This window comes from Sorex araneus, chromosome 9 (assembly GCF_027595985.1).
Source record: "Sorex araneus isolate mSorAra2 chromosome 9, mSorAra2.pri, whole genome shotgun sequence".
In the NCBI taxonomy this organism is placed as follows: Eukaryota; Metazoa; Chordata; class Mammalia; order Eulipotyphla; family Soricidae; genus Sorex; species Sorex araneus.
Genome location: NC_073310.1, coordinates 36,848,817 through 36,859,466, shown reverse-complemented (window position 1 = coordinate 36,859,466; position 10,650 = coordinate 36,848,817). Strand labels below are relative to the sequence as shown.

The 10,650-nt window shown below is 38.6% G+C and overlaps 1 pseudogene; it reads right to left on the bottom strand.

The window, feature by feature from the left end:
- Positions 1-9,759: 9,759 nt before the first annotated feature.
- On the bottom strand, positions 9,760-10,142 carry LOC101557472 (prefoldin subunit 6-like; annotated as a pseudogene).
- Positions 10,143-10,650: the final 508 nt, after the last annotated feature.

Below are 10,650 nucleotides of genomic sequence, written 5' to 3'. Positions count from 1 at the left end.
AGCACGTGACAGGGACAAATGGAGACATTACTGGAGCCCCTTGAGCAAATCGAAGATAAATGGGATGACAAGTGACAAGTGAAAAGTGATTTTTTTCAAAGTAGGTTCTCACTTTCAGCAATCAGTGTGGAAGAGAAGTCCTCATTTGAGAGATGAGGTCGTGAATATATCTTTAAAGAAAGGGATTGAGGAATTCTAAGTATTGTTCATGTAGACATAGAATTTGAAAGGCTTTTGAAAAAAATTTTTAAAAAATTTTAATTAGTCACTGGGAGATACAGTTACAGACTTACAAACTTTTGTGATTAAGTTTCAGTTTTCTTAGGGTTATTTTGTTTTGTTTTATTTTGTTTTTATGTTCCCTGAACATGAAAAAATTATTTATCCTCAACTACAGATCACTTCATAAGCAATAAACTTTATGAGTTCCTGATATTAAGAGTTATAAATTAAGAATGTGTTCTTGACATTCCACTGCCACCACCATCATATAAGCTCATCTACCAGCCGTGCTCATAATTAACTATTGAAGGAGATCAACTAGCTGGAAAATTTTCTCAGATATACCAGTCTCTGGCTGAGACTTCTGGGGCAATATTGGAAGGGGCTCAGGCCAAGTTCTTCTCCTGCCAAAGCCCCAGCAGCCACACTCATACCTCAACAGGTGCTGCCATGCTGCAGGTCTAACTCCACTGCCTCATGACTGAGCTCCATGGAGATGCCAAACTACCTAAAATTTCAAGTAAACCTCAGCTTTGGGGTGGGCTGAAAATTCTGGGCCTTCTTGGAACTCAGGCGGGTGACCTCTACTGCCTCCTTGTACTTCTGACAACCCCAGCAGACACACCCATGTTCCATGGCCTCCCCTATGTAACCTCACTGACCGTTTAAATATTCTGCATTTTCTGGAGTACATAGCCCTGACATCTTTAAACTCTACTATACTAACATCCCAGTAGGGACACACCAGATTGTGTGAGAATTAATGTAAAAGCCAACTAAGCTCAACTAACAAAAACATTAACACAAAAGACTCAACTGGCAACAATAGCTTAGTAAACCCTCAGACAAGGACTTAATGTCTCCATGATGTGATAAAAAAATTTCATAAGTTTTCTTTTATTAAAGTGTTTTTTTTTTTTTTATGGGGCCGGAGCGATAGCACAGTGGGTAGGGCGTTTGCCTTGCACGCGGCCGACCCAGGTTCGATCCCTGGCATCCCATATGGTCCCCCAAGCACCGCCAGGAGTAATTCCTGAGTGCAAAGCCAGGAGTAACCCCTGAGCATTGCTGGGTGTGACCCAAAAAGCAAAAAAAAAAAAAAAATAAATAAATAAAGTGTTTTTTAAAATTCCATTAGCCATTTAGAGGTAACATACAATACAAAATAAATTATTTTGTGCTGGCAATAGGGATAGGATTGAGGTGGGGTTGGGAAAATGGAGACAATGGTGGAAGAAAGGCCACAGTGGAGGTGGGATTGGTATTAGAATATTGAATGCTGGAGGGAGAGAAAGCCAGGTGGGTGCCAATGCCATTAGGACCTAAAGTCCAAGGACTCGTGATCTCTTCCAATCCAGGTCAGATGCCTGCTGGGTGTGGTGTCCAGAGCTGCGGCCACTAATGTGGCTGTGAGTTATTCTCCCCCTCGATATCCCGTAAGAACCATAAATTGGCCTCTTATGTAGAACTTTCACTAGGGCAGCCTGACCACCAAAATGCATTAGGTCAATAATTCATTAGCCCTAGCTCAATTAATATTACACTAAAAACACAACAGTAACAGTGAGTGTGAAAGTCTAAACTGCACAGGTCACAATGGTAAAGCAATGGTAAAGCCCACCAGACTTAATTAGTGAAGAAACTAGCCCAGGTGACCTAACCAGTAATAGTGAGCTAAACAACCTTTCTTACAGGGAATTTAGAAGAGAACTACTGAGGATGCATAGGGAGTTAAAAGAAACAATAGAATGCACTGCCAATAAAATACATGAGGATTTGAGAGCAGAAGTGAGAAAAATGCAAAGAAAATTACAAACAGGAATGAGGGATCTGGAAAACCTGGTAGATGAATTAAAAAAATCAGTGGAAGGCCTCAGCAGCAGAGTAACAGCTGCTGAGGACAGAATCAGTGAGCTCCAATATGAGGTGCAGAGAATCTCCAGACAAGAACAGAAAATGGAAAAGAGTCTCAAAAAAATCAATCAACAGATGTCAAGAGAAAATCGGGAGGAAGCCAAGAGGAATAACATAAGAATCATTAGAGTCCCAAAGGGAGAGGAAAAAAAATCTGATGAAGAAGAAACTGTCAAACACATCATTGCTGAGATGTTTCCAGAGCTGAAAAGCACATACGACCAGATTCAAGACGCCTGAAGGGTACCAGTTTGAAGAAATCCAAATAAAAATACTCCAAGACACATCCTTATCAGAATGATGAAAACCATAGACAGATAAAATTCCCAAAGCAGCAAGATCAAAGAAATAAATTGCTTATAAAGGAGCATCCTTTTAAGATTAACAACGGATTTTTCTGATAAAACCCTCAGGACCCAAATAGAGTTGTGGGATATAGTGAAAAAAACTCAATGAAATAAATGACTTACCAAGAATACCCAGCTAGACTTTCATTCATAGAAGAAACAACACACAACTTCACAGACAAACAACAACTCAGGAACTTCACAGACTTGAAATCATGGTTATAAGAACAACAAAATGGGCTACTTTACAAAATAATCCCCTCAAATTCACCAAACTTTGGCAGAAAAACCCCAAAACAATAATCTCTCTCAATGACAATGGGTTAAATGCATCAATTAAAATATAAGTATAACAAGATGGATCAGAAAATTGAACCCAATATTCTGCTGCCTGCAAAAACCACATTTGAACAGTCAGAGCAAACATAGGCTCAAAGTAAAAGGATGGGAAACAATTCTACAGGAAAACAACTCCCTCAAAAAGCTGGAGTACTCCATACTAGTATTAGATCACATAGACTTCAGACTGAAGCAGTTTACAAAAGATAGTGAAGGTCATTTCTTAATGATCAGAGGATCTGTACATTAGAAAGAATTCATATTCCTAAAGGTATATGCACCTAATGAGGAACCAGAAAAATATTTAAAATGGAAACTCATAGATTTGAAGAAAGACTTTGACAGCAACACAATAGTAGTTGGAGGTTTCAACACCACTTTATCACCTCTTGATAGATCAACCAGACACAAGCTTAGCAGGGACATACCAGACATAAGCTTACCAGACACAAGCTTAGCAGGGACATACCAGACACAAGCTTACCAGACACAAGCTTAGCAGGAACATATATGAACAAAGAAATGGAAGACAGGGATTTAGTATATATATGGGACATTGTCCAAGATAGATATGCTGGGCCACAAAACATACCTCCATAAAATTAAGAAGATAAAGATTGTATCAACAATCTTCTCAGATCATGATGCACTGAAATAGAAGTTAATCACACACACACAAACAGAAAATAAAATCAAACACCTGGAAATTAAACAGCTCACTATGGAAAAACCAGTGGCTTAGAAAATAAATCAAAGAGGAAATCAAAGGATTCCTGGAAACATACGAGAATGAAGACACAAGTTACCAGGACTTATTGGGATGCAGCAAAAGCTGTGTTAAGAGGAAAGTTCATAGCTCTAAAAAGCATTCCTCAGGAAGGAAGAGTGAGCTGACATAAGTAACCTGGCCTCACACCTTAAGAGCTTGGAGAATGATCAACAAAAGGAGCTAAACCCGGGCAGGAGTAAGGAAATAATAAAACTTAGAGAAGAAATTAACGAGATGGAAGCCCAAAAATCAATCAAAAGATCGATGAAACCAAGTGCTGGTTCTTTGAGAAAGTAAACAACATCGATAAACCTCTAGCAATATGCACAAAGAAGGGGAGAGAGAAAACCCTAGTAAACAGAATCTGAAATGAAAAAAGAGACAGCATAGCAGAAACTACAGAAATTCAAAGGTTTATCAGAGATTACTTTGAAATTCTCAAAATAAAAATCAGAACCTCGAGGAAATGGATAAATTCTTGGATTCCTATAGCCTCCTAAAGCTGAACCAGGAGGACCTGGAATATCTGAACTGATCTATCACCAATGAAGAAATTAAAACGTAATAAAAAGTCTCCCCCAAACCAAAAGTCCTGGCACAGATGGATTCACTAGTGAATTCTTCCAAATATTTAAAGAGGACTTGACCCCAATCCTTTTCAAGCTTTTCCAGGAAATTAAGATCAGAAACACTTCCAGACAGTTTTCAATGAAGCAAATATCACCCTGATACCAAAAACAGACAGAGATACTAAAAAAAAAAAAAAAAAAAGAGAATCACAGGTCAATGTTTCTGATGAACACAGACGCAAAGATCCTCAACAAAATCCTAGCAAACAGAATCTAATGCTCATCAAAAAGATCATACACTATGACAAAGTAGGATTCATCTAGGGGATGCAAGGTTGGTTCAACATTCACAAGTCAATCAACATAATCCATCATATCAATAAAAGAAAAGAGAAAAACCATATGATCATATCAATAGATGCAGAGAAAATATTTGACAAGACCCAGCACCCATTTATCATGAAAACTCTCAGCACAATGGGTATTGAAGGAACTTTCCTCAATATGGTCAAAGCCATCTATCTCAAACCCACAGCAAGCATCATTCTCAATGGGAAGAAACTAAAAGCCTTCTCTTTTAGATCTGTAACAAGACAAGGTTGCCCACTCTTGCCACTCCTATTCAATACAGTACTGGAATTTCTGACCATAGCAGTTAGGCACTGTCACTGTCATCCCATTGCTCATCGATTTGTTAGAGCGGGCACCAGTAAAGTCTCTCATTGTGAGACTTATTGTTACTGTTTTTGGCATATCCAATAAGCACAGGTAGCTTGCCAGGCTCTGCTGTGCGGGCTCGATACTCTCTGTAGCTTGCCAGGCTCTCCGAGAGGGGTGGAGGAATCAAACTCAGGTCGGCCTCGTGAAAGGTGAACACCCAACCGCTATGCTATTGCTCCAGCCCAAAATTCATGGATTTCCTATATACAAACAGTGAAAGAAAAAAAGTGATATTAAAAAAGCAATCCTATTCACAATAGTACCTCAGAAAATCAAGTACCTCGGAATCAGTTTAACTATAGAGGTGGAGAACCTATACAAGGAAAATTACAAAACACTACTTCAAGAAATGAAAAAAAGGACACTATGAAATGGAGACACATACCCTGCTCATGGATAGAGAGGATTAACATTATGAAAATGCCAATACTGGGGCTGGAGCGATAGCACAGTGGGTAGTGTGTTTGCCTTGCACGCAGCCGACCTGGGTTCCATTCTCAGCTTCCCATATGGTCCCTGAGCATGGCCAGGAGTGATTCCTGAGTGCAGAGCCAGGAGTATTACCCCTGTGCATCACTGGGTGTGACCCAAAAAGAAAAAAAATGGCAATACTCCCCAAACCACTATACAGATTTAATGAAATCCATATTAGGATATGCATTACATTTTTCAAAGAAATAGACAAAACACTACTGAAATTCTATGGAACAATTAACCCCCACAAATAGATCAAGCAATCCTTTTGGAAAAGAAGATGGATGGTATCACCTTCCCCAACTTCAAATTGTACTGCAAAACAGTAGTAATTAAATCAGCATGGTATGGAATAGAAACAGACACACAGACCAATGGAACAGCGTTGAATATTCTGTCACAGATAATATATTATCACTTAATCTTTGATAAAGGAGCAAGAAATATGAAGTAGAACGAGGAAAACCTCTTCAGCAAGTAGTGCTGAGAAAACTGGACACCTTCCTGCAAAAAATGAACACTGACCTCTGCCTAACCCCAGGTGAAAAAGTCAGAACAAAGTGAATTAAATACCTCAATATCAGACCGAAATTCATAAGGTGCATGAAGGAAATGTAGGCAGAACACACCATGACACTGAAACTAAAGGCATCTTTAAGGATGAAACACCACTGACCAAGCAAGTGGAAAAAGGTGCTGGAGTGATAATACAAAGGTAGGGCATTTGCCTTACGTGCAGCCAATCCAGGTTCAATTTCTGGCATCTCATATGGTTCCCCAAGCACTACCAAGAGTAATTTCTGAGCACAGAGCTAGGAGTCACCCCTGAGCATTGCTAGCTGTGACCCCTCCCCCCACAAAAACAAGTAAAAAAATCATAAAAAATGAGACTACTTTAAACTAAGAAGCTTCTGCACCTCAAAAGGAACAGTGACCAAAATACAGAGAGAGCCCATAGAATGGGAAAGAATATTTACTTACCTATCAGATAAGGAGTTAATACCCAGAATATACAAGACACTAGTACAATTGTACAAGATATAAAACTCCTACCCCATCACAAAATGAGGAGAAGAAATAAACAGAAGCCTCCCCAAAAAAACAATATAAATGGCCAAAGGCACATGAAAAGAATGCTTGGGATGGGAGATGCGTGCTGTAAGTAGATTATGGACCAAACATGATGGCCTCTTAGCACCTGTATTACAAACCATAACACCCACAAGGAGAGAGAAAGAGGGAATATGCTTGCCAAAGAGGCAGAAGGTGAGATTGGGTGGGGATGGTGGGAAGGATACTAGGAACATTGTTGGTGAATAATGGGCACTAATGTAGGGATGGGTGTTTGATCATTGTATGAATGAATCTCAAACATGAAAGTTTTATAACTGTAGCTCACGATGATTTAATAAAAATAAATAAATAAATAACAATATTGAATGCTTACAACACATTAATCATGAACAACTTTGAAAATCATAGTGTTTAAATAAAATGAGGAAAAAAAGAGAATATGTTTTCAAAAGAAGAAACAAATGGGTTGGTGAGATGAGACAGTGGTAAGGTCCTTACATGCACAAACTAGGGATCTATTCCTTGCACCATGGGCTTGCGGAATCAAGCCTACCAGGAATTATTGCTGAGCCAAGTACCAGACATAAGCCCTGAGCTCAATGAGGTGTGGTCGAAAAAATTATAAAATAAAAGAGGCCAAGAAGAAACATGTGAAGTTATTTGTCAATATACCTTTAACAGATTGTGACATATTTCAAGACCTTTATAATTCCACTTTGGAAGGGATGTAATATTTTAATTATTACCTCTTTGTAGTAGCAGTTGAGGTTGGGGAGGGTGATTCCTCCCATATTCTTTTTCCCAAGAGTTGCTTTAGCTATTCGTGGGGCTTATTGTTCCATATTAATTTCAGGAGTGCTCGCTCCATTTCTTTGAAGAATGTCATGGGTATTCTTATAGGGATCACACTGAATGTGTACAATGCTTTGGGAAGTATTGCCATTTTGACAATGTTAATTCTCCCAATCCATGAGCAGGGGATATCTTTCCATTTCCTCATATCCTCTTTTATTTCCTGAAGTAGTGTTTTGTAGTTTTCTTTATACAAGTCCTTTACCTCCTTAGTCAAGCTGATTTCGAGGTACTTGGTATTTTGAGGCACAATTGTGAATGGGATTGCTTTTTTCGTGTCGCTTTCTTCTCTCTCATTATTTGCATATAGAAAAGTCATGGACTTTTGGGTACTAATTTTATAGCCTGCAACTTTACTATACAAGTCTATTGTTTCTAGGAGTTTCTTGGTAGTTGTTTTAGGGTTCTCTAAGTATAGTATCATATCATCTGTGAATAGTGAGAGCATGATTTCTTTCTTCCCTATCTGAATGTCCTTGATATCTTTTTCTTGCCTAATCACTATTGCAAGTCTTCCAGTACTATATTGAACAGGCACTGGTTGAACCTCACAAGAAGAAAACATCCAAATCCATCAAAAATGGGGTGATGAAATGAACAGAAACTTTCTCAAAGAAGAAATCCAAATGGCTAAGAGGCACATGAGAAAATGCTCTACATCACTAATCATCAAAGAGATGCAGGTCAAAACAACAATGAGATATCATGTCATACCACAGAGACTGGCCCATTTCCAAAAGAACAAAAGCAACTGGTGTTGGCACGGATGTGGGGAGAAAGGGACTCTCCTTCACTGCTGGTGGGAATGCCTACTGGTTCAGCCTTTTTGGAAAACAATATGGACGATTCTCAAAAAATTAGAAATTGAGCTCCCATTTGACCCAGCAATACCACTCCTGGGAATATATACCAGAAAGGCAAAAAGGTATAGTAGAAATGACATCTGCTTTTGTATGTTTATTGCAGCACTGTTTACAATAGTTAGAATCTGGAAAAAAAAACAGAGTGTCCAAAAACAGATGACTGGTTAAAGAAACTTTGGTACATCTACACAATGGAATACTATGTAGCTGTTAGAAAAGATGAAGTCATGAAATTTGCATATAATTGGATCAACATGGAAAGTATCATGTTAAGTGAAATGAGTCAGAAAGAGAGAGGTAGACAGAAAGATTGCACTCATCTGTGGAATATAAAATAACAGAATGGGAGACTAACACCCAAGAATAGTATAGATAAGAACCAGGAGGTCTGCCCCACAGCTTGGAAACTGGCCTCACATGCTGGGGGAAAAGGCAGCTGAGACAGAGAAGAGAACACCAGTAGAGGATGTTGGCAGGATTCACTCAGGTTGAAAGATGTGTGCCGAAAGTAGACTCTAGATTGAACATAATGGCCACTCAATACCTCTATTGTAAAATACAACACCCAAAAGAAGAGAGATCCAAAAGGAATGCCCTGCTTCAGAGGCAGTGTGGATTGGTGGGAGTTGGTGTGGGGGTGGTGGTGGGAGGGATATTGGGTACATTGGTGGAGGAGAATGGGCACTGGTGGAGGGATGTAAACCATCACTGTATAGCTGAAATGAAAACATGAAAGTTCATAAGTTTGTAACTGTACCTCACAGTGATTCACTAATAAAAAAATTTTAAAAAAAGAATTGTTTTGGATTTTTCTTGGCAGCTTATTTACTTTGCTTGTTCATATTTCTCATAGGAGCAACACTAGCTGATAATCCTTACACTGTCTTTCCTACTTCACTTAGAATAGACACCAATCAAATTCTTTCAGTTTTTGCTCACAAGAATGTGAGCTTTTCACCTTTTCAAGCAGAGTAATATTCCATAAAATATATACCATAACCTTATCTATCATCCGTTGATGGGTATTTAGACTGATTCCATGACTTAGTTACTGAGAATATTATTGTTATGAATAGAAGGTACAAAATCCTTTAGAATTAGTATTTTCATGTCTTTTGTCAATGCATAGGAGTACCATCCCTGATCATATAGTACTTGCATTGAAAAAGAATTAAGGAATCTTATGCCTTTCTCCACCAGGTATAATGCTATACCAATTTAAATTCCCACCAGTAGAGTATCAGATTTCCTTTACTTCGAATCCTTATGCATATTTATTGTTCCCAGTTTTCTGATGTATGTATGGTATCCCCAGGAGTTCTCAGGATCTAGTTCTGGCTTTCAGCTTAGGGAGCCATACCTGCTAGTTTGACTAAACTCAAGGCAAGTGAGTGTTGTGATATGATATATCATAGTAGTTTTGATTAACATTTTTCTCATAAAATGACAATGAGCATTTTTTTCAAGGGTCATGTGTGATATTTTTGGAAAAAAATGTATTCAGGTCTTTTGTACATTTTTTTCTTTTTACAGCTGATTCTTTTCACATTTTATTAACAACATTAGGGCCCCTAGAGTTACCTCATTCCCGCCCCTCTCCTTCCCTTTCCATGAGGTCAGACCTTCTCAGAAGCTCCAGCCTTTACAGTCTGGGCTCACTGGAACTCCTGGTACAGGAGCTAGAGCCAGTGTCTAACTGCTGCTCTGATTGCCATCCTCGGTCTCGGAGCTAGGATTTATATCCCTTAATTTCAGCTGTGGGTATAGTCCAGCCTTTACCCAAAGTGGCTTGAACTTCCCTCAGCTCCTGTTTAACCAATATGGGACCCAGAAGTTTGAAGACTACATCAGATCCATCCTGCAGAGCAAGTTTCTCCTTCATGGTATCATTTTCTATTAGGTGTGACTCAAGCTTCTGTCGTCCCGACATGAATTTACTCAAGTTCTGCTGATATTTCTCCACCTCTCCCTATTGTTTCTTCTAGATCAGCTCAGTCATGGTGGGGATGAAAGCCTGTGGTAACCCAGAGGATTGTATCTGGCCTGCAGAAAGGACCATTCTCTCCAGGCAGGCTCCCTAGGCACAGCCGCCTTTCCTGGTCTCTTCTCCAGTTTTTAAATTTCGTTTCTTACATTTTAGTTATTAAGTTGCGCACATTCTTTATATATCAGACCTTTGTTGGATGTACAATGTGCAAATGCTTTTTCCTAATTGTTAATATGCCTTTTTCTTTTAGTGATTTTTTTTGGTGGTTGTTGTTTTGTTTTTGTTTTTCTACATAGTTATTTAAATTGGTATAGTCCTACTTTTTTTTTCGGCATTTGGTTCCTTTGACAATGGAGTTGATTCTCCAGATACACCTCTGATATCTAGTTGAATCTCCAGATACATATCTCATATGATATATTACTTATGTTTTATATATTTTATGGTTTCGATATATCTAAAATCCACTTTAAAATATAATCCATGATGATAATAAACTGATTGATTAAAAAAATTTACT